The 25268-nt window shown below is 38.8% G+C and overlaps 1 long non-coding RNA gene across 1 annotated transcript in view; it reads right to left on the minus strand.

Annotated features, from left to right (window-relative positions):
* Positions 1 to 4520: 4520 nt before the first annotated feature.
* LOC119864160 overlaps positions 4521 to 25268 on the minus strand; it is a 75058-nt gene continuing 54310 nt past the window's right edge. Inside the window, exons 2-3 of the long non-coding RNA XR_005373068.1 lie at positions 9107 to 9258; positions 4521 to 4612 (exon numbers count right to left, since the gene is read on the minus strand). This is a non-coding gene — a long non-coding RNA (uncharacterized LOC119864160). The remainder of the gene's footprint in view (positions 4613 to 9106; positions 9259 to 25268) is intronic.

The following is a 25268-nucleotide window of genomic DNA, read 5'->3' on the forward strand; positions in this document are numbered from 1 at the left end:
GAAAACATACCTAAAGTAAAACACAAAACTATAAAACTCATAGAAGATAACATAGGAAAAACCTAGATGACCTTGGGTTAGGCAATGACTTTTTGGATATAATATCAAAGGCATAGTTTATTGAAGAAATAATTGATAAGCTAGATTTCATTAAGATTAAAAATTTCTGCTCCACAAGAGACACTCAAAATAATGAAAAGAAGTCAAACCACAAGCTAGAAGAAAATATTTGCAAAAGACACATCTGATAAGGGGCTGTTATCCAAAATATACAAAGAACTCTTAAAACTCAAACATAACAAAAAAGTCAATTAAAAATGAAAGACTTCAACAGACACCTCACCAAAGAAGATATACAGACAACAAGCATGTGAAAAGATGCTTCATATATGTCATGAGAAAAATCCAAGTTAAAACAACAGTGAGTTACCACTATACATCCACTAGAATGACCAAAACCCAGAACAATGACACCAAAAGCAGTTGAAGATGTGGAACAACAAACAAGCTCCTATCCTACTGGTGGAAATGCAAAATAGTGCAGCTATTTTGAAAGATAGTTTGGTGGTTTCTTTAAAAACTCTGCCCTTCTTACTATACAATCTTGAAAATTTCTATCCACCAAAATAATTTGCACGAGGATGTTTATAGCAGCTTTGTTTATAGTCACACAAACTTCAGTAGGGAATATATGCAAAATTTCTGCACCTTCCATTCAATTTTGCCATGAACCTGAAACTTCTATAAAAAATAAAGTCTATTTTTTAAAAGGAAATGGAAAACTATTTTATACATTTATAGAATTCTTTTCTCCCAAGACGTGATAGAGGCCAGAAACATGGGTAAGCCTAAGCACAGTGAGGTAATAAATAGCATATAACGTGTTATTAAGGAAATTAAGGCTATTTGGAAGATGCCCAGGATCTTTAGAATTTGAACCTTTTAAGGGGATCATCATCTCCCACAAAATGTTTCCTTTGTGTTGGTTTTATGAAACAAAATAGTAGGCAGAGTTGACCATTAGAGTGAAGTTGGATAATTTTTGCTCTCTCTCTTCCTCCTCACTATCCTCCAAATCTTCCCAGAAGAATTAAGAAAGATTACTAATTACGAGGATAGAAAAGAGAAATAGTAGCATTTCTCTTCTATAGTGGGCCTAAAAATAATATAGTACAGAACAGCAAAGGGCTGTTCAGGACCCCTGAAAGTGCTAGAAGTTTCTACATGTAAATTTTGCAGCAAAATGAAAAATATTGCTGTGCAGGTAATACAATCTAAGGAAATATTTTCTCCACACTATTGACACTCTCACAACCAACAAAAACAAAAGTCTACGAGCACACACTCAAGACAAATTTTATGTGGATGGAAAATCAGTTGTTCAAATTTTTTTAAAAGAAGTCACTGCAATATTATTTTGTTAAGGTTGAGAGATGATGAGCAATTGTTTGTTCAATGAACATTTAAGTAGCATAGTTTACCAAAGATTCTTACCACAGAGCAGTTTTATGTGTGCAGCCCAGCTGGAAGTAAAAATGCACACAAAAGAGAAAAAACAAACCACTGAGTTATTAAGCTGAGACCGTAGAGTAGCTCTGGATTTTTTTTTTCCTTTTCCACATAAAGATACCATTTGGTTGAATAAACAGTACATTCTTTGCATTTAAATAAACTTAATTTTAAACAGCAGAGGGAGGAGGGGAAATGAAACTAAACCAAACATAAAACAAAACCAGAGATCATTGAAAAAGGGACTTCAAACCAAATTTTTATTTTAATTAAGACAACACTCAACAATAGAAATCTGGGAAGGATGTTGATGCAAGAAAGAAAATCTTTTTCTTCAAATTTAACTTCAAATTTAAGTGGATGGCTTCCAAACATCTATATAAATGCAAAAGATCACCATGTGTCCCAGTGGAATGATGTGGCAAGGGAAGCTTTTATTGCTTAGGAGATGTGGTGGTTACTTACTGAAAGTCTAAAAACAATGTGCGCTTCCCCTCTTCCTAACTTATAACTAAAACCCAGGAGGTTATAAAAACAAATGCCACATTCTTGTTCGTTCAAACAAGCTCCTTTGAAGCATCTTCTTCATATGAAATGCACCTCTTTCCCTTTCTGGGAAGAGAGCATCAGGAAGATTATAGAAAGAACTCCTCTGAGGAAGGAGAAACTTTCTTGCATATTTTAGAAATTGGTGGCTGCCTCAAGGCCCATCTATTACCTTAATCTTGCCAAAGTCTTGGCTACTTCTTAAACTCTGGCCAAAAGCCAAAGCTTCTCTAACACGTTCCAATCATTGGATTAATCTTCACTCATTCAACCTATGCTGACTCATCACCTTCTTTAGCATAGAATACCAGTATGACCCAGAGCAAACTATGACCGCAGTCTGCCTCTTTACCTTCAGGAAACATAACTAAATTAGCTTTTTCTTAAGCTAGACAAAAGATAGACAGGAAATGTGACCAACTGGAAGATGGGAGGTGAAGAGTTTCCAAAGAGAGAGCTAAACCCATCATGGCATTCCCAATCTCTGTAGCAATGAGAGGCCCAAGAAAAGCAATGATCAGATCTCTCTCCTTTATCTTTGGCTGTAAATATTTCTTTGCAGCTTTGAGGACTGGCTAGAGGAAAATGTGATGAAGATTTTTCTGGCAACAGGAAATCAAGGGCTAAAAAAAGAAAAATTTGTGAGTCATTTATTTCTAGAAGTATAGACTTCATAATTCCCCCCTCAACCTCCATATACCTCTCTCTGTTGCTTATGTAACACTAAAAGTGGGAAGAGGGGGCAAGGATTTTTCAAATTAATGTTTTATGCTTTCAAGAAACACAGAAATAGTGGAAGATTCAGTAATTTGAACCCACTTTCTTGCTGAAAATAATTATAAAGGCATTGCAGAATGTATTTGAAAGTATCAGAGAGCTAATAAGTTAGGGCAAAGATGTGATGGAGGATAAAGAACCAAGAAATACTCACACATGAATTCAGCATGTGCAAGGATTTTTCCTTTGGGACCTTTGCTGAAAATGAAGGAAATGGCTTAAAGACTAAGTAACACTTTTAGTAGCCTCACAAAATTATCAAAACAAAGATCAGAATCTAGCGGTACAAGAAATGGGATGGTCCTGGTACACTTCCAATGCTTGCTTAAGATCTCTAAGAGTTATCCTAGAATTAAGACTGACTTGAAGGGTGTCCAAGTGGTTCAGTGGTTGAGTATCTGCCTTTGGCTCAGGGTGTGATCCCAGGGTTCTGGGATCAAGTCCCATATCCGGCTCCCTGAGGGGAGCCTGCTTCTCCCTCTGCCTACATCTCTGCCTCTCTCTCAGTGTCTCTCATGAATAAACACATATAATCTTTACCAAAAAAAAAAAAAGAAGAAGAAGAAGAAGAAGAAGAAGAAAGAAAAGAAAAAAGAAAGAAAAGAAAAGAAAAGAAAAGAAAAGAAAAGAAAAGAAAAGAAAAGAAAAGAAAAAAAGAAAAGAAAAGAAAAGAAAAGACTGAATTGAAATAGGTCCCTGCAGGGAATTCAGCTCAGCTTTGAAGCACCATGGGATTAAGGTGATCCTGTTTTCCTAAAGTTTCAAGCTTCCTAGAGTGATGCTGGTTTCACATATCTAGCAGAGGAAAACATAAATTCTCTGTGGGGAAGGATATTCTCATACTAGACTTCAAATTATTTTCATAAATTACTTTAAAAATATGTTGTCCAGGGGTGCCTGGGTGGTTCATTTGGTTAAGCATCCAACTATTAATTTTGGCTCAAGTCATGGTCTTGGGGTCTTGAGACATAGCCCCATGCTGAGCCCAGTGTTAGGTGTGGAGCCTGCTTGGGATTCTCTTTCTCCCACCCCCTCTGCCCCTCCCTACCTATGCAAGTGCCGTCTCTCTCTCTCTCTCTAAAAATTAATTAATCAATTAAAAATAGAAGTATATTGTCCAACACAGAGTCCAATGTAGCCCAAGGATACAAGATATCATAAAAGAAAGGTGTCAGGGGAATAAAAGATCATAGAAATATATTCTATGTGTTGGAGATATACAAATTTTAAAATAATGCTCCTTCCTATGTTTAAGAAGATAAGGCAATTGACATATCTTGATTTGTCTGAGACTTTTCCAGTTTCAGTGTTGGATATCCTAGCAAACCAAGAGAGGTGACCACCCCAGAAAAGACAATATTGAAAGTTTCCACAAAGAACGGGAAACTATTTTTAAAATGTAAATTCTACATGTGAAAAATTCAATAACTGAAATTAACAACTCAACAAATGGTACTAATAGTGCAGTAGACACACTAGAAAAGAGAGAGAGTAAATTAAAATTAGGGCAGAAGAAAATATCTAGAAAGAAAAAAGATCCAGAAGGAAGACAAAAAGAAATACAATACAAAAAGGAGAGTAAGAAATAGAACAGAAAAGGTGCCTAAAAAATAGATATTTCAATTTTTAAAAGAGGAGAGACCAAGGGAGGCAAGATCAATATTTTAAAAGGTAATGACTGAAAATACCTCAAAACTGATGAAAGACATCAAGCCATAGCTTCAAAAAGCACTATGCACCCCTTGCAGGATGAAATCTTAGGCCCATCATAGTGCAAGTGCTAAAAACAAAGGAAAAGAAGAAAAGTGTTAGAGTTGTCAGAGGAAAGTGACAAATGACTTATTGTCAAGAGTGACACCCTGACATCTAAGTTCTAAGCAGAAGCAGTAGGATCCAGAAAACAATAGAATTACATCCCTGAGGCAGTAAAAGAGGACCTCTAGAGAATAATATCAGACACCTAAATCTGAATGTCTTAACAAATCCTCAAAAACAAGGTAAAACAACAAAGAAAGGAAATTAAGTTCCCTATAACTATGTCTAGAGAATGACTAAGAAATAGACTATATCGGGATCCCTGGGTGGCGCAGCGGTTTGGCGCCTGCCTTTGGCCCAGGGCGCGATCCTGGAGACCCGGGATCGAGTCCCACATCGGGCTCCTGGTGCATGGAGCCTGCTTCTCCCTCTGCCTGTGTCTCTGCCTCTCTCTCTCTCTCTCTCTCTCTCTCTCTCTCTCTGTGAGACTATCATAAATAAATAAAAATTTAAAAAAAATTAAAAAAAAAAAAAAGAAATAGACTGTATCACAGGGGCACCTGGGTAGCTTAGAGGTTGAGTATCCTGGGATCAAGTCCCATATCAGGCTCCCCACCAGGGAGCCTGTGTCTCTGTCTCTCTCTGTCTGTCTCTCATGAATAAATAAATAAAATCTTTTTAAAAAATAAAAAATAAAGCTATAATAAATAAAACTTTCATAAATAAAAGAAACCTAATCCACATATTTAAAGAACACACCATGTACCTGGAAAAACTGATCTGGAATGGTTAACTCCAATATATACTTTATTAGACTTGAAAGAGAAAAGTATTTCTATACAAAAGTCCAAGTCACAAAGGAAGACACAGATTATCAAAATACATTGTAACAGAAATATACAATGTAAGAGAATAGTAATTCAAAATTTTCCTGGAGGGTATTATGCTGAGAGAAGTAAGTCAGTCGGAGAAGGACAAACATTATATGTTCTCATTCATGTGGGGAATATAAATAATAGTGAAAGGGAATATAAGGGAAGGGAGAAGAAATGTGTGGGAAATATCAGAAAGGGAGACAGAACGTAAAGACTGCTAACTCTGGGAAACGAACTAGGGGTGGTAGAAGGGGAGGAGGGCGGGGGGTGGGAGTGATTGGGTGATGGGCACTGGGGGTTATTCTGTATGTTGGTAAATTGAACACCAATAAAAAAATAAAAAAAATAAAAAAGAATATTAAAGAACAAACAAACAAAAAAAACAAAAAACAAAATTTCCAAGAAACTTGACAAAATGTGAATGAAGAATTTTATATCCAGCCACGCTGTCCTTGAATTATCAGGGCTGTTCTATCCATGCACAATCTCAGGAAACATTGTACTCACAAGCCATTCCTAGGATGCTAGTCGAGCACCAGCTTCATACAGTCAAGAGGTAACCAGGAAAAATTCAGCAAAAGAGTCACTGATGACAATCGAATATATTTAATTATAGATCTAAGACCAAAGCAAAAGCAAGGACAAGGAAAAAAGGATAGTATGTAAATGCTGTATGTTATGACAAAGTAAGAACAACTAAAAGAAATGGAAAGAATGGGGAGAAAAAAGGAAAGTAGAAAAACATCTAATTTACAATTGTACTGAAGACATGTGAGAATTAAAGAATATCTTTTAAACAAATTGAATAGTAGAAACCTAAGTGAGGAAAACTAAGTACGAGAAACATTATATAATGTAATAGTAATAAGGTAACCAATAGAATAAAAATGGAAACTTTCCTAAATATCAAAAAAATACTTACAAGATGGAGCAAAGAAAACAGATCACATAAATACAACAAAATATACACAATAAATATAGTATAAACTAATGTGGCATAACAATCATATCAATAAATGTTGATGAACATAAAACACCCACTGGAAAAAGGACTTCCAAATTGGTTCAAAGGATAAAATCCAACTCTATAACAAAGTGACTCAAAGAGGCTAAAAATAAAGGGGATGGACAAATGTATACCAAGCAATGCATACTATGAAATCAAGGATAGAAAGCCTGATATCAGATAAGATTAAAAATGGGCCTAAAAGCATGAAATACAGTAAAGAAAAGCATTTTATAATGCTAAAGGCAACAATTTCCAGTGAAGATAATTATAAGTGTTCATACAGCAAATAACTAAAGATTTCTTTGATAAAGCAAAGTATAGAGATGCAAGGAAAAATGGAGAAGAGGGCAGCCCAGGTGGCTCAGTGGTTTAGCGCCGCCTTCAGCCCAAGGCCTGATCCTGGAATCCCAGGATCGAGTCCCATGTCAGGCTCCCTGCACGGAGCCTGCTTCTCCCTCTGCCTGTGTCTCTGCCTCTCTCTCTCTCTCTCATAAATATATAAAATTTTTTAAAAATAGGAAGAAAAATGGATAAGAATACATTAATACTAAGAGATTTTGAAACAATATTCTCAGCCTAAGATAAGCCAAGTGGACCAAAAATAAATTATACTATGAAAGTTCTAAGCAATATTATCCATAAGGCATAACTTTTAGGTATATATTGAAATTTTCCTAGTGATGTTGACTTCAGCACAGACTATTTCAAAGATTTACCATATATAATTAGATTACAAAGAAAATCTCAGAAAATTCTATGCAAATTTTTAAAGTTAATAGCAAAATTTTAAATGCATTGGAATTAAAAGGAAATGTCTCTCCATTAAAAAACTCAAGTAAAAGTGAAAAAAAAGAGACTAAAATTGCAGAATGTCTAACGTAAACATTAACATTAAATATTGGAATATATGAACTATGATTAAATAAATGATTAGAGAAAAACTAATAGCCTTAAATATTAGCCTGATAGCAATCAAAATAGAAGAATAAAATTATAAGAATTAAATGAAATCCTCTATAAAACTAGAAAAAAAGTATAAACTGAACAAGGGTGGAAAAAAATAACAAAAGGAGAGCAAATGTGGTAGAAAATAGAAAGATAATACAACTAGTGAATAAGCCAAAATGCTACTTCATAGACAAACTACAAATTTCTACAACAGAAATTTATTTAAGAGAAAAGAAGGGGAAATGTATAAAATAAGAAATGATAAGGGAGTAATAAACATTAAAAGAGATGAGATTTTCAAAGTCAAATGGCACTACTTTGCAATACTATGTAATTTGAATACCAAGATCAGATGAAGTAAATAATTTTGTAAATTATTTTACAAAATAATGTAGGGAAATACAATTTGGAAAAACTTACCCCAGTAGAGACAGAACGTCTAAACCAACCAATTTCCATCGAGAAAATTGAAAAATTGTTAAATAACTATCCCACACAAAAAAAGTCCCGGTCCTAATAATTTGTTAGGAAATTCTACCAAATATCCAAGGACCAGCTAATCAAAATACTACATATGTTGTTCCAGAAAAAGGAGAGCAAAGGTGAAAACCTCAAAACATTTTTATGAAGCTAGTATACAATATACCTAATATATAATATAATAATATACCTAAAACAAATAAAGCTAGCATAAACAAAAGAATGTACAGATAAATTATTGGAAATAAACAAATAAAGTAAACATCTAAAATGTAAGAGTTTTTTATATATCAGCAATCAAATATAGTAACATTACTTATAATATCAAAATTAAAAAAAAACAAAATTAACAAGTACATGTAAATATATCTAATGAAGAATATATCAAATTCTAAGCAAAAAAAAACTATAAAAAATTTAGAGTTCAAAAGAATGAAAAATAAACTAAAGGTTGGGAAAAAAAACTTGATATGATAAAGGATATGTGTATTAAAACTATACAAGGAACTCTTAAACTCAATAAAAACAATAACTCCATTAAGTAGTTGGCAAAGATCTAACTCAACGACTCACCAAAGAAGATATATAGCAAATAAGCATGTGAAAGGCTCACCAACATCATATGTAATTATGGATTGCAAAATAAGATAATGAGATATCACTATACATCTATTAGAATGGCGGGAGAAAAAAACAGAAAACAATATTGAATATGGACAAGGATGTGGAGCAATAGGAACTCTCATTCATTGGTGGGGAAGACCACAAACTGGTACAACTACTTTGGAAAATTCTGACATTAACTATTAGAACTAAAAATACATTAAACATGGCCAAAACGCCTTACTCTTGATTTTTTCATCCAATAGAAATATTACTCCAAGAGACATGTACAAGCATGTTTACCGCAGCTTGGTTTCTAAAGGCCCCAAAGTATAAACTTAAGCATCCTTTTCCAGGAAATTTATAAACTGCAGTGTATTGGGTCACACACTGGAATTCTGTGCAGTGATGAAAATGAGTGACTAGAGCTACGGAGCAACACTGATGAGTACAACGTCCAGCAACAAAAGATATGCACAGAAGAGTGCGTACTCTAGGACTCCGTGGATATAAAGCTCAAAACATATGCAGAACTAAGCTGCAGTGCTTTGCTTGGAGAGAAAAGCAGAAAAGTAATCATCCTGGGAGTCGAGATCACAGTCACCTCTGGGAAGAAGGAAGGGCACTGCCTGGACGGGTCTCAGAGCAGCTTCCAGACTGTTTGCAGAGATCCAGTGCTTCCTCGGAGTAGTCATCGCACACAGGCTCACTTTGAGATGCATCACCAAGCTGGACCTTTTCTGCTCTGGTCAAGTTCTGTTGAGCGAAGAAAACAACTGATAGTTGACGGTTGATTTCACCATAAAAATATTAAAAAGTTAAATAAGCTTTTTTTAAATGTTTTTTATTTCAAAATTTTATTTACATTGTATAGTTAGTTAACATATATAGTAAAATGAGTTTCAGGGGTGGAATTTAGTCACTTAGGTACAACACCCAGGGCTCATTACAACAAGCACCCTCCTAATGCCCATCACCCATTTAGCTCATCCCCTGTCCACCTCCCTCGTATATGCTTTTGATATGATAAAATGCAAGCAGTACCAAAGGGTAGAGGATGAAAAGGAAATTTCTCAGGACTCCTGGGTGGCTCAGTGGCTAAGTGTCTGCCTTCGGCCCAGGCGTGACCCTGGAGTCCCAGGATTGAGTCCCACATCAGGCTCCCCGCATGGAGCCTGCTTCTCCCTCTGCCTGTGTCTCTGCCTCTCTCTCTCTGTGTCTCTCATGAATAAATAAATAAAATCTTTAAAAAAAAAAAAGAAAGAAAATAAAATGTCTCTCACTATAGACAACCATGGTAATGTCTCTTACATGTCTTTCTAAAGTTTTCTATATATAAGTGGATGATAGGGAGGGAGTGAGAAAGGAAGGAAGGAAAAAAGAAAGGATGGATGGAGGGATATATAATAGAAAGAGTATAAAAGATAGATGATAGAATAGATGGAATAAATGACAGAAGGATAGAAAAATAAATATTCTAAAGGGTAAACATGGGCAGCCCGGGTGGCTCAGTGTTTAGCACTGCCTTCGGCCCAGAGCATAATCCTGGGGACCCGGAATTGAGTCCCACGTTGGGCTCCCTGCATGGAGCCTGCTTCAACCTCTGCCTGTGTCTCTGCCTCTCTCTCTCTGTTTCTCATGAATAAATAAAATATTTTAATTAATTAATTAATTAATTAATTAATATCTCTTCTAGAAACTTACCTACATATATTTTCATATATCATTATCGATGGAGATTTAGATTGCCTCCACTCATTTGTCGATACAAATAATTCTGCAATGGGCCTCGTGCATGTGTTGCAATGCTATATGAAAATATAAGTAGGTAAGTTCCTAGAAGAGACATTGCTGTATCGTGGAGCATGCTGATAGCTACCAATCTCCAAAAGTTGAATCCATTTACATCCCATCCACAGTGTATGAGAGGATCTGGTTCCCAATCTCACCAACACTGTAGTACTCAATGTTTTGAGCTGCCAATGGATGTGTAAATATTGACCTCTAATTTAAATGTATGCTTCTTGGGACCCCTGAGGGGCTCAGCGGTTAAGCGTCTGCCTTCAGGGTATGATCCTGGGGTCCTGGGATAGGGTCCCACATCGAGATTCCCACAGGGAGCCTGCTTCTCCCTCTGCCTGTGTCTCTGCCTCTCTCTATGTGTCTCTCAGGAATAAATAAATACAATCTTTAAATATAAAAAATAAATTTATGCTTCTTTTGATAAAAATCAAAGCAGCTTTTCATATCTTTATATATGTTGCTATTTCTTTTTCTGTGAACCCCTCATCTCTAGCTTTTGTCCACTTATATTTGAAATAGGCAACACATTTCTTTGGCTGGGAAGTCAAAGGTCACAGAACAAGACACTAGAATTTCCCTCCCATCCTTTGACCCTGACCCCCCACCCAGCATCCCTCTCCCATAAGTAACCAATTCCATTACTTTAGCAAATATCCCTGAAGAGATTCCACTTAGAGGCATGTTAATATACGCATGTGCATATACGCATTTGTTTCCCTTTTGTTTCCCAAATAGTAACTCACTGTGCACATTCTTCTGTACTTAAACCAAAGATGTTCAAAGACTTGGGAGGCTTTCCCCACTCCCAGGCTTTTCCCCACTACGTATTGCACACGTAGAGTCACGCAATAGCCAGTGATGCCTACCATCCAGCTACAGCAAGGGAGGCTCAAATGTGGATGGCAGAAAGAAACCTGGAGAAAGAGATCTGTTTCCAAGAAGTTTGGCATAAGGCTCTGCCCTGAAACTACATCTTCCCACCAGAAACCACAGGGATAAACAGCCCCTCCCAAAGTGCTGAGGAAAGCAAACAGCAGATGTGCAGCAGTGACCCGAGCACATCGGGAGGGGCATGGCATGGCACACACGTGGGAGTGCTAGACAGCAACAAGACCAAGGCCGGGCTGAGGCCAGACAGGTGGGAAGGCAGCTAGCACTCAGGTCGGCAGCACAGCAGAAGCAGAGGTCTGACTCCTGAAGGCAGCCATCGATGGGTCCCCTGGCTGGGTGGAGTGTGACGTGATGCCCAACTGCAGAGGCCTGTTGGTGGGGGGAGGGGGGGAGCCGGGGCGACAGCAGCAGCAGCACGAGTCAGAGAAGCACAAAATGTCCTGTAAGAGTGGGGCAAGCACTTGGCTCCAAGGATGTGCAGAGTAGCACAAGATTCCAGAACAGACAACATGAGTCAGATGCCAAGGGTGGGGTTTAGTCCCACACCAGGATCCCAACTGAGACATGGCTGCTAGGCACTATGATTACCAGGGTAGGGATGAGCGATTAAACAAGATCTTACCTGCACTCTGCATATTGTAATTAGCTGTGTGCTGGTCTAAATTAATTAGGAGGCAGATTTTTATGTACCTCCTCCATAGGATTGTCTGGTGCTGCTCAACATAAATCCCCTTCCTGTTTTTCAATATTCCTCATGAAAGAACTTGACCAGTTATTGGAGAGCTGAAAGACCTAAACTAACTATCCCAACTGGCCATCCGATTGTGCTTGGATGCGTTGATGGGGCTACCTTGCCATCAGTTCAATCATCCACTCTTCACACACTGATCAGTGTTAAGCACCTACTGTGTCCCAGGCCAAGTGACAGAAGCTGAAGGCAGGACAAGTGAGGCAGGGAGTCCCTACTCTCCAGGAATCTAACCTGTTATGTGTAAGAGAGACAGATAATTAAAGCAAATCATTAAAATTCAGTACAAAAAGTTCTGCAATAAAAAATTTAACTGAGTGCTTTACAAGTACGGAGGAAGGAGTCACACCGATCCTGTCTAACGTTGTCCGAAAAAGATTCCCAGAGGAAATGGCATGTGAGCTAAGTCGTAAAAGGGGATTTATAGGAGTTTTCTGGCTGAGAAGGGAAGGAAGACACTCTGGGCTGGGAGAACAGTGGCTATAAATGTGGAGGCATATCTAGGCACAGCATTTCCAGGGAAGACTTAGCAGTTCATTGCAGTGGAGGCAAAGAGAGAAGGTGAGAGAAGATGGCAGAGAAGTGGGAAGTAAAGCCCAAATTGCCAAAGCGTCTGGGAAACCAGCAAGACACAGCCTGTATGGATTTGAAAGAGAGAAACTAGTGGCCAAGGAGGTAATGCAATCAGCTGCAGAGAACAATGAGGGCCACCAGTGATGCAGACACTTGGGATGCACTATCCAGCTAGGACCTGCCTGGAGTGGAATTTTGCAGGTCATCCGACTTTACACAGCAGTACTGAGCAGGAGCTCCCCCTCCCATCCTTATCCTACACCAGTGGTGCTCAGCTGAGGAGGGATGGGGCACAGTGTAACCTAGGGGTGCTTCAGGGGTGCTATGGGCATCAGGGATGCTGCTAAACATCTCACCATGCACAGGGCAGCCCCCCACAACAGAGAATAATCTGGTCAAAATATCAGTCATGCTGATATTGAGAAACCTGTCCTACACATTTAATAGAAATATTTTACTCACATATGGATCTCACATTAGAGGCACTATTACATAATGGTCATATCTCTTTTAAAATCCAAGAAATGGGGGTTCCCCAGGTGGTTCAGTCAGTTAAAATGTCCTACTCTTGATTTTGGCTCAGATCATGATCTCAGAGTCCTGGAATCCAGCCCTGCATTAGCCCTGTGCTCAGCAGGGCGTTTACCTAAGGATTCTCTCTCTCCCTCTGCCCCTCCCGCTGCTTGCATTCTCTCTCTCTGTCAAATAAATAAATAAGCAATAAATACATAAAATCTAAGAAATGTGGCATAATCATTTATATCAGCTTAGGTATATCTTTCTCTATCTTTCTATCTCCTGCCCCTGACTCCCACCCTTAACCTCCTAAACTACCATTTTATCTGTTAGCCTTCTACTTCCATAATTCAATATCCTTAAGCTTTTGGCATCATGTCTTTTTATGACCATAATAATATCTTGCATGTATATTGTCTTCACAATATTGTCTTCACAGTGTTCAGCATTTGTAGTTTGATCTGAGTAGATAGTTCTCCATAAAAGATATACATATAAACAAGAATAGGAAAATATACTCAACACCACTAGTCATTGGGAACTGATCAAAACCATAAAAAGGGGGTGCCTCAGTGGTTCAGTTGATTAAGTATCTGCCTCCAGCTCAGGTCATGATCCCAGGGTCCTGGGATCAAGCCCCGAGTCAAGCTCCCTGCTTACCGAGGAGCCTGCTCCTCCCTCTGGCCCTCTCCACTGCCTGTGCTTTCTCTTTCTTTCAAATTATTTTTTAAAAACTTTAAAAATTTTTTTAAGAAAACCACAATAAGGTACCACTTCATACCCATTAGGAGGGCTATAATTTTAAAAAAGCGAAAAATAACAAGCATTGGCCAGGATATGAAGAAATTGGAACTCCTGCACATTGCTGGTGGGAATGTAAACTGGTTCAGCCACTGTATTAGATCAGGCTACTAGGACAAAATACCATAAACTGGGTGGCTTAGGCAGAAAATGTTTATTTCCCACAGTTCTTGGGGTGGCCAAGTCTAAGATCAAGGTGCTGGCAGACTCCGTTGCTTGTGAGAACCCACTTCTTGGCTTCAGACAGATACTTCCTCCCTATATCCTTAGATGGTGAAGACAGAGAGAGCTGGTCTCTCCCTCTTGTTATGAGGACCTTAATCCCACCCTGCAGGTCCATCCTCATGATCTCATCTAAACTTTCCAAAGGTGCCACCTCCAAATACGATCATATTTGGGGTTAGAGCTTCAATATATGAATTAGGGTAAGGGGGAGATACAGACATTCGGTCCACAACCATTGTGAGAAACAGTTTAGCAATTCCTCAAAATGCTAACCGTAGAATTAACATACAGTCCAGCAATTCCACTACGACTTATATGTTCAAGAGAAATGAAAACATGTCCACATGGAAACTTGTATACCAATATTCATAATAACAAAAAGGTTAGAAACAACAAGAACGTCCATCAACTGATGGACAGACATAAAACGTGGCATATCTATGCAATGGAATAGTATTTGGCAATAAAAATAATAGAGTACTAATACATGCTACAACACGGATGAACCATGAAAACGTTAAGGTAAGGGAATAAATAAACCATAAATTGTATGATTCCGTTTGTGAGAAATGTCATTAACCGGCAAATCCAGAGACAGGAAGCAGATCAGTGGTTGCCACGAGCTAGTGGGGTTAATGACGATGACGAAAAATTGATTCTAAAAGTCTAAATCTAATATCTATTCTAAAATCGATTGTGGTGATGGGCTGCACAACTTTGTGAATATACCAAATACTTGTAAACTTTTAAATGGGTAACTTGCGTGACGTGTATTATACCTCAATAAAGCAGTTATACAATGAAAAGAGAACCCCGATAGTATTCTCAGGTTTCAATCCACTCCCAAAGCTCAGCCCTTAGGATTTGGGAGACATTGTAGGCTGATAATTATGTTGCCTCTCTTAAGCTGGCTCAAATGGATCTACGGGATTTGCTACCAAAAGTATAGTCTAGGACTGCATCACAGGCCAAGAATGGATGTTTTTCACATCAAGGGAACACAGGAAATATTACACTTTGGTGTCTACTTGAGCTAATCACAACACAGCCTTTGTCTCTAGCTTTTGGGTTTCCCTGCTCACCCCAGAGAGTTCTTATGAAGTGTCAGTAACATACCAGATATGAAAGCTTCTTATAAAGTTAAAGAGATATGCAAATGAATAATATTACCTAGTTCCTGGGCCTTTTAATTTTGATATTTGTTTTTCCATACACATTAATAGCAAAGAATGCTTTTGTTTTATAGGCCAGGTACACATTCTTTTCTAAGTTGACATGCAGTTCCTTAAAGCTAGATTTAAGAATGAAATATGAGATCAGGGCCTAACAGAAATGACAAAACTTTCCATCTGAACACAAATTTAGTACCTTAGTAAAGAGATACTTATACATTCGATTACACATGTTGCCGCTCGGTGAAGCCACCAGAGAAAATCAGCAACTGATCTTCCCCAGCACTTCTTAGTATACTGGTGGGATGGTCACTCTTGCTTGAAGGTCACTAGGCCTCTTCTGTTTCTTTAGGATAAGTATAGCATGCAGACTTTATGGCCTGGCATGTACAGGGCCCTTCACATCAACCCTGAAGGCCCACTGAAGGCACCCACATCCCTGCACTCTCTTGTGCTGACTTGCTGGTCGCTTTCCGACTACCCATGTTCCTTCACACATGCTTCTGAGTCATGCCCTCCACCTCGAGTCATACGCAAAATGAACAAACACCACTCCAGCATTATTTCTTATGGGAACATGCTCTAATTTCCTCAGGGGCTTTAGCATTCTTTCTTCTAAGTCTTGCTTTTCCTTGTGCAAGTCTCCTCTTAAGCTTAGGTCATACTGGATGGCCATTCTCTGCAAGAATACCAAATTTTCTAGATAGTGAGATTCTTTTTCCAAATCTCTTTCACCAGGGTCCCAGGAAGGGCTGGCAGGGATTCTAATCAAGTGGACAAATGACAGATGTGGGTCGAAAGCCAGCGCTCGGTCAGAGGGGTTGTTCCCAGGCCAGCTGGCAGCCAGTGATGAATCAGTGTCCATTGTGAATGGCTGATGCCCATAAAGTCTAGTTAAGTATCTTGAATATCAACCCTCGCATGGGTTACTCAAATCAGCCTGGAGCAGGAAAGGCTTAGCAAAATGCCAAAAAGAAGTTAAAGTTTTAGAATTAGAAGGTAAGGTCATGAGCTAAAGAGATACAAGAAAAAAGAACAAAACCAAGGTGAAGCACCCAAGAAATGAGAGCTAAGTAGAGGAAACGTGAGAGTGGAAAGAATGCAAGCATTGCTTACAGGTCCGACCCCAAACGTTCTCCTTACTTGCTTGGGTCAAACTCTTCAGTTCCCATTTTCCAAATTAGTAAAATAGCCATTTTAAAGCCCACTTTTCAGAATGGCCAAAAGACCCAGAGGAATAAACATTCTCTTTTCTGTAATAAAATAATAAAGCCCTATTAGGGCATGTTCACCTGTGGTCTTAGAATATTTCAAAGAACACAGTAATTGGTCATTAATCAGCAAAATATCACTATTAATCATTGTCCCGTGGTATCTCTAGTTCTTGCATACATTTCTATCAATATTCTTCTCAGGGTACATTATCATTAATTGCCTCTTCTTTCCCTCCCATTAGGTTGTGGGCTATTTGTAAGCAGGGATGTTTGCCCAATTGCCTAGCACAATGTATGCCTATCCCAAAGGAGGAGCTCCATATGGATGTGGTGAATGAGTTAAGTGAATGAACCTTGGCAAGATGGGGAAGAAACAGCAGAGGCAAAACAACATAAAAAGATACAAAAGTTACTATTATAATAAATTTCCCCCCCTCCAAAAAAAATACATAAATACATAAATCTCCCATGCCCAGAATGCTATGGAAGGAATGGGAAGTCTGTGTCGTCTGCCTTTAGCTGAATCTTAAGGGATGAGTAGGAATTAAGCAGGTAAACAAGACAGGGGAAAGGAATTTCAGACAGGGGGAACAGTATGGTGGCATGAAAATGTGAACAGATGAAAGCAGATAGCTGGTATGCATTCGAGGGAGTGAAGGAAGCAGAGTTCGTGGTCAGGAGCAAGGCCATGAGCCTTGCCAAGGGCTTCAAACTTCATCCTAGGAAAGGAAAGCTGTTACTGGGGTTTGGGCAGAAAAGTAATAGTATTGCCGTGAAAGGAAGGCCAATATGGTGTGAGGTGGTATCTCATTGTGGTTTTGATTTGTATTTCCCTGATGGCAAGTGATGCAGAGCATTTTCTCATGTGCATGTTGGCCATGTCTATGTCTTCCTCTGTGAGATTTCTGTTCATGTCTTTTGCCCATTTCATGATTGGATTGTTTGTTTCTTTGCTGTTGAGTTTAAGAAGTTCTTTATAGATCTTGGAAACTAGCCCTTTATCTGATATGTCATTTGCAAATATCTTCTCCCATTCTGTAGGTTGTCTTTGAGTTTTGTTGACTGTATCCTTTGCTGTGCAAAAGCTTCTTATCTTGATGAAGTCCCAATAGTTCATTTTTGCTTTTGTTTCTTTTGCCTTCGTGGATGTATCTTGCAAGAAGTTACTGTGGCCGAGTTCAAAAAGGGTGTTGCCTGTGTTCTTCTCTAGGATTTTGATGGAATCCTGTCTCACATTTAGATCTTTCATCCATTTTGAGTTTATCTTTGTGTCTGGTGAAAGAGAGTGGTCTAGTTTCATTCTTCTGCATATGGATGTCCAATTTTCCCAGCACCATTTATTGAAGAGACTGTCTTTCTTCCAATGGATAGTCTTTCCTCCTTTATCGAATATTAGTTGACCATAAAGTTGAGGGTCCACTTCTGGATTCTCTATTCTTTTCCATGGATCTTTGTGTCTGTTTTTGTGCCAGTACCACACTGTCTTGATGACCACAGCTTTGTAGTACAAACTGAAATCTGGTATTGTGATGCCCCCAGATATGGTTTTCTTTTTTAAAATTCCCCTGGCTATTCGGGGTCTTTACTGATTCCACACAAATCTTAAAATAATTTGTTCTAACTCTCTGCAGAAAGTCCATGGTATTTTGATAGGGATTGCATTAAATGTGTACATTGCCCTGGGTAACATTGACATTTTCACAATATTAATTCTGCCAATCCATGAGCATGGAATATTTTTCCATCTCTTTGTGTCTTCCTCAATTTCTTTCAGAAGTGTTCTATAGTTTTAAGGTATAGATCCTGTCACAGCAGATCTGATGGAAGAAGGGAGGCCAGTTTGGAGGCTACTGCTGTCCTCTTCTTTGGCGATGATGAGAGCCTGGACAAAGCCAGAAAGGTGGGAATGAAGATGGGCTGCTCAAGAGTTCTCTGAGGCAATTCATAGAGCACGGCTCTGTTTATAAGCATGGAACTTTGCCAATAACGGTGAAGTAAAGTATTAAAAGGAGACATTTTCTTTCTTTTTTTTTTTTAAGATTTTATTTTTTTATTTGAGAGTGAGCAAGCACAGAAGTAGAGGGAGAGGAAGCCTGATGCAGAGCTCGATGCAGAGCTGGACCCCAGGGCCCCAAGATCATGACCCAAGCCAAGGGGAGACTCCCAACCGACGGAGCCACCTAGGTGCCCCAGAAGGAGACTTTTTTTTTTTTAATTAAGACTACCTCTTCTGAGTAATTGCTATCTGAGCTGTCGACAGATTCGTCAACAAACGAATCCAGCATCTAACCTCCTCCACAACTCATACACCGTACAGTTCCATCACTTGAAACATCCTCTCAAAGCCTTCTGGGGTCACCTCTTCTCCCCACTCCCAGCCCCACCATTCCTGTCTCTGTCCCTATGGTTCTGCTTTTTCCAGACTGTCATATAGATGGAATCATAAAGGATGTGACTTTTGAATCTGGCTTTTTAAAAATTATTTTTGACTTGTCACCATGTATTTTGACATGCATTCCTGCTGCTGCACGTATAAATAGTGTGTCCCTTTGCCCCGCCGAGTAGTACTCTGTCATATGGATTCCATTGTTGGCTTAGCCATGTGCCTGTTTAAAGACATTTGGGTGACTTCCAGTTTGTGGCCATCAGGAATAACAAAGGTACAGGTTTTATGCAACCCTAAGTTTTCACATCTCATGAGTAAATAACTAGGAACGGGTTCGCTGGGTGGACGGGAAGTATGTGTTTAACTTTAGAAGAGACTCTCAACTGTTGTCCAGAGTGGCTGCGGCATTTTGCATCCCTATCAGAAGCATAATGACAGTTCCAGTTGTCCCTGATCCTATCTAGGGTTCAGTATTACCAGTATGTTGGGGTTTTTTGGCTTTTGTTCTTTTGGGGGGTTTTGTTCTTGTTTTTAGCCATTCTTTTTTGTTTGTTTTGGTTTTGAGCATGTGTGTGTGTTTTAACCATTCTGATAGGTGCAGGCTAGTAACTCATTGTAGTTTTAATTTGCGTTTCTCTAGTGCTAATGATTTCAGCATCTTTTCATGTGCTAATTTGCCGCTCATATATTATCTCTGGTGAATTGTCTAATTAAACTTCTGCTCATTTTTTAAAATTAGATTGTTTGTTTTCTCATTATTGAGTTTTGAGAGTTCTTTATATATTCTGGATGTACTGTCTGTGTCAGATAGGTGCTTTGTAAATATTTTCTCCTTGTTGATGGCATGTTTTTCATTCTCTTAATAGTGGCTTTCAGAGAACAGAAGTGTTTAATCTTGATGGAGCCAATTTATCTTTTTTTCTTTTTTATCTTTTATGGCTTGTGCTCTGAGTACCACATCTGAGATATCTTTCCCCACCCAAGATTATAAAGTTTGCTCCTTAGCTTTATTCTGGATGTTTTATAGTTTTAGATTCTATATCTAGGTTTATGATCCCATCCTGAGTTAATGTTTAATCTATGCTGCCTGATAGTAGTTTTTTAACTACAATCTAGAAAATGGTAGTCTATAGTTCTAGTCCTAATAATTTTGCCTAAAAACTAAGGAAGAAAGTTGCTTCTCTCCAAACTTTGTGTAAACGGATCAAAAAGTGGAAGAGATAACATTTGGTTAGATCCCTCCTAAAACAGTAGACAGTTGGGTTTCCTAAACATTTCTTGTTTATCTAGAGTAAATAATCAGTGAGCCCTGCTTTATCATTATACTTATTTTATGATTTTGATAAAAATATCCTAGTATAATACTGACTTCAAAATAACTCTTTCATTTATTTGTTTGTTTTTTAATTTTTTAATCTCCAATTTAAGAGTTGTAGTCCAGTGGCAAGTTTATCTTTTGTATGTGCCCCATACTATTATCTGATAAATTATTAGGAATTAAATTAAAAGCCTAAAATTCCCCACAAAAATAATCTAATGTGGTTTGCTCCTCTGACCCCAACCTCTTAGCCCTGGTGATACATTAAGAGGACTGCTAGTTGGTTTTATGACCAAAATGGTTTATATTTTGAGAAATAAATCTCACTATTTATACTAGACAACCAAACAGATAGTGACGGGCTTGTTTGCATAGGTCAGCAGCAACAGTTTGAGGTGATTTGGGTTATGTTTTTGTTTTGTTTTTGTTTTTGTTTTTTAGCAAGATAGAATTAAATGCCTTTAGCTAGATGAGGTGATATTTGAACCACAAGCTAAAGTGGTGTGTTTTGTATTCAGACACATATTAGGGAGGAGGCTGAAGTTATTGGGCTGGTCACTGAAGGCTTTTAGTTAGCATTACCATTAACAGAGCTGGGCTAAAGAGCTGGCCAAGACAAACTAGGCTCACCTGGTTGGTTGGTTGGTTGGTTGGTTGGTTGGTTGGTTGGTTGGTTGATCTGGGGACCGTATTTCAGTTGGGGGAGGGGATCAGAGGTCTATTTCCAGCCACCTCAAAGTTTGATGATCTTTAAAAGGTAGATGTGGATGCTGTGAGAGCTCTCGTGGTCTGTACTCATGTTCTAAGAGATCAACTGGAATGAAGGAGGAAACTCTCAAATTTTCCTATAAATTATTACCGAGAAGGTGCTCACATCCCCAGGCTGTGGGAATGTGATAGAAGTTGGCATTACCTCCTTTCATAGAACAGGCAATGCTGCAGGGTGATGTGGATCAGAGCTGGGCTCTGGATGACATCTCTTGAGGGTCTCTGCCCCATTTCCCAGCGTTCCCCATGCCAAGTCTCTGAGGGAGGGAAAATCTGCTTTGCTTCTTCCTGCCACTTTATTCCGGCAGGACCTAAAGAAAAATGGCCCCATTGGGGGCAGTAAATGTCCAAAGAGGGGAGTTGAGAGGGCTGAGGAGTAGGGGCTACACAGATGTACCTGGAGCAGGTACTTAGTGAAACAATTCAGTATTGGTTTTAAGACTTGGAGTTCATTTAGCTTCAAATCTCCATTCCACAGGATCTCCTCATCCTTGTGGTAGAAAATTCAAAATATTTCATTTGATTTTAAGTTGACTGAATCCCCTAAGAAGAACTAAAAGAAATATACATGAAAATATTCAGAATGACTATGAATGGTGCCATTTGGTAAGTGTGTAATCATTTTTAAAAGTAGAAGCCAGCTTGCATTTGTTGTCTGTATTTCTTTTAATTCTGTGAGGAAATGTAAACCATGTACTCATATTGTATTTAAATGGATCATTCCCATGACAAGAATCTGAGAGTGTTGCCAACCACTGGGCATCTAAACCTCCATGGGCTGCCAAGAAGAACAGCTACTGACAGCCATTAGGTCTGGACTTCAACAAATCACATGCCCTCCAATGCTTTCTTTGCCCTGGTCATAAAGTAGTGCGTTAACTTTTGCTTCGGCTGCCCTCCCACCCGCCCCCCAACCCTCAGGAAGCCGACTCTGAAGATAAATAACACGTTGTGAAGTCTTTGGGGGATGAAAGGTACTAAAAGAACATAAAGGGGCATTAGTGAACCAACCTCCCACCCTGCAAACTCAACCAGGTGAGAAATGAGCACCTATTATTATTAAATAATATTGTCCTGGATAGGAGCCAGGGCGTCCAAGACTCTTTCTCTATAGCACCATTAAGTGCCTGAGAATCAAAAGCAGGCAATTTCCCACCTATTATCAGCCTTTTATTACAAGCCAGTTCTGGGGGGGTGATTAGTCTCTTCCTCAGATTATTTCCACCACCCCTTACCACACCCCCACCGTACACCGTGGCTAGGATGTGCACTCCAGGAGAACAGCACTCCTACCAGTCACCCCCTCCATCCCTGACACATCTCTGTAATTCTAAGTTTCTGTGCTTGTCTAGGACAGCTAGGATTTAGCTTCTATCTTTTTCAACTACAGCATGCCTCCGAGATCCTGTGCATTTGGTTCCACACCACTGTAATACGGCAAATATCACAATAAAGCAAGTATCATCGCAATAAAGCACTCAAATGAATTTTTTGGTTTTTCCAGTGTGTGTAAAAGTTATGTTTACATTATATTGTAGTCTATAAAGTATGTGATAGCTTTATATGTAAAAATTAAAAAACAATGTATATATCCTAATTTTAAAATATTCTATTGACACAGAGACACGACATGAGCAAATGCTGTTGGATAAATGGCCCCAATAGACTTGCTCAACATAGAGTTCTATCAACCTTCACGTTGAAAAAAAAATAAAACAAAACAAACAAACAAAAAAAACAGTATCTGCAAAGGGCAATAGAGTGAAGCACAATAAAATGAGGCATGCCTGTGCGTCCTCCTACTGCCAATCACTGAAGGAAAGCCTTCTGCTTCTAAACACATATGCTAAGCGGCATAAATCTATAATCAGTTTTTTGAAGTGATTACAAAGAAAAAGATATTTAATTTGCTGCAGTAGCAATGAGGCAGAAGATAGAGAGGCCTCTATAGATATAGAGGCCTCTCTATATTCTATAGATAGAATACTGGAAGGCCGGAAGCCTTCCTTCCATAATGGTGTAACATGTGCCAGGAGCTGGACCCCAGTGAGTGAGGGATGCACAGTGAACTTTGTCAGTTTTGCACAGTGCACCAACTTGGTTAATAAGGCATATTTACCAACCGTACAACAGATGGCTGTAAGAAAACAAATTTCCTTCATTTTACAGGGCCAAAAGGAACATCCAAACAGACACTCCTGTTTCCATCAAGTATTAGAATATTTTCTCCTCTGAAGAAAGCCCTCCCAAGAGAACAATAGAGGAAAGTTCCTCCCAAGAGAACAATAGAGGAAAGTTGTCTACTAGAGTCCCTCCAGAAGTGTGTCCTCCCAGGGGCAGCAGGCATTAGCAGCTTTGGGAAGGAGCCTCTGCGTTAAGGAGCTCTCCCAGGGATCCTTACACCTCCTGGTGTAGCCAGCACAGAAACTGAGCAAGAGGTTCCACAGAGGACCTAATCACCCAGCAAACATCAGTGACCCGTCCTCTGTGGAATGCAGCAGTTAAAAGGAACTCCCGATCTTATTCGGAGACAGTGCTGAGTGACACAGTGCAAAACACAGGACAAGGTGCTAGAGCTGCGCATGTTCCTGCAGAAGAAAATCCAGCTGGGTTGAGTTTCAAAAAAAAAGAAAAAGATTTCCCACAGGGTGGGAGAAAACATCTAAAAGACTATTAGTGAAAGAATATGAATTAGCTAGATAAAGAAGATGGGGAAGGTGTTTATCATAAAGGAAAACTGAGACCAACCTAAATACCCAACAGTAGAAGACTATCGTTAAGCCATTCAAATTTAAATTTGAAAACCATTTTTTTTTTGGTTATTATGAACCCATCTCAACTTTAAACAAAATATGGAACAGAAGCCCAATATGTAAAGTAGTTGAAAACAAAGTTGCACTGTCTGAATTCCAAATGAGGGGATTCTGAGCCCCTTCCCCATTTCTCACAGCCCCCTGTGCAGGAGCTCTGGATAACCCGAGTTTAGGTGACAGGGTGGGAACACTTCTGGAAGAGCATGGAGCCCTAGGGAGACTGCACAGTGTACTACTAAGTGCAAGAAGCAGATTACAACCCCAGGCAGCCTCTGGCCAAGGTCATCTTCCAAGGCAAGTGCCCATCCCCAGGCCCAAAGGCTAGACTCAGGGCAGGTATTGGGGTTCGGTAGGGAGATAAGCATGCTGGGTGGTCACACAGTGCTAGGCCCTCATGGGAAGCCAAGGAGACAGGCCAGACGTGGGGCCGGGGCCACAGCTAGCTCTCACTTTGTTGCCACGTTGCTTCATGGAACTCAGAGTTGTCCAAGAAGCTGCTTTTGACCCTGGACTTCCAGATTGTTCTGAAAGATTATGAGTCAAGGTAGGAGGAGAGAGTGTGTTTTGTTTAAGTTTGTTGGCTTGACATTTAACTTTGGAATACTGAGACATATGGTACATGGATCTCAATTTCTGCTTCTACCCCAGGTCCTGCAATATCACAAGTGACTTATTTTTCTTAAATTGGTGATGCCATCTCTTATTTTCCTTTGGGTCCTATGAATAAGTATTTATTTAAGCTTTTATTTTAACCTTTCTGCATAATTACAGTTATACAGCATATAGGGGCACATATAGAGGTGCCTGGGTGGCTCAGTCATTTAAGCGTCCAACTCTTGATTTTTGGCTCAGGTCATGATCACAGGATCTTTAGACCAAACCCAGGCTCTGCACTGGGTGTGGAGTCGGCTTGAGATTCCTCCTCTCCCTCTGCCTCTATGCCTCTCCACTGTGATTCGCACACACTCTTTCTAAATAAATAAAATCTAAATCAATCAATCAATCAAAGCAGCATATGTTCAATAATGTCTTTAACCCAATCTGACCTTTTTTTAAAATCTTACTTGGGGAATTTATTTATTTAGTTTTATTGGATTAGCCAATGATTATCTTATTTATTATCTTCTTTCCCCTTCCTGTTACTTATTATATTGCTTTTTTCCTCTTCTTCTCTTTGTTTTGCTATATGTTTATCTTCTCCAAAGTTTTCAAACGTAAATGTCCTGTCTCAGTGCTATTTCGCATTTTCTGTAAGTTTTTAAAAAAATTTCTCTGTCAAAATAGATAATAAAACACCCAAAATAATATAATGCTGTCAATTATATCTCAATTAAAATTTTTTAATTTTAAAAATATTAAAAATGAAAAGTCCCTTTTTGACTCCTCATAGGTAAAAGAATAAACCATTCTTGTTTTATTTCCTTCACTTCCCATTCTTCACTCATATAAGATGAGGCTTTTAAACCAGATTGCTGTTGTTAATTTTTTTCATCTACATAGTCTTTTTCAGAAATTATTGACATTAAGATTTGATTCTA

The sequence above is a fragment of the Canis lupus genome, chromosome 18 (assembly GCF_011100685.1).
Source record: "Canis lupus familiaris isolate Mischka breed German Shepherd chromosome 18, alternate assembly UU_Cfam_GSD_1.0, whole genome shotgun sequence".
NCBI classification, from domain to species: Eukaryota; Metazoa; Chordata; class Mammalia; order Carnivora; family Canidae; genus Canis; species Canis lupus.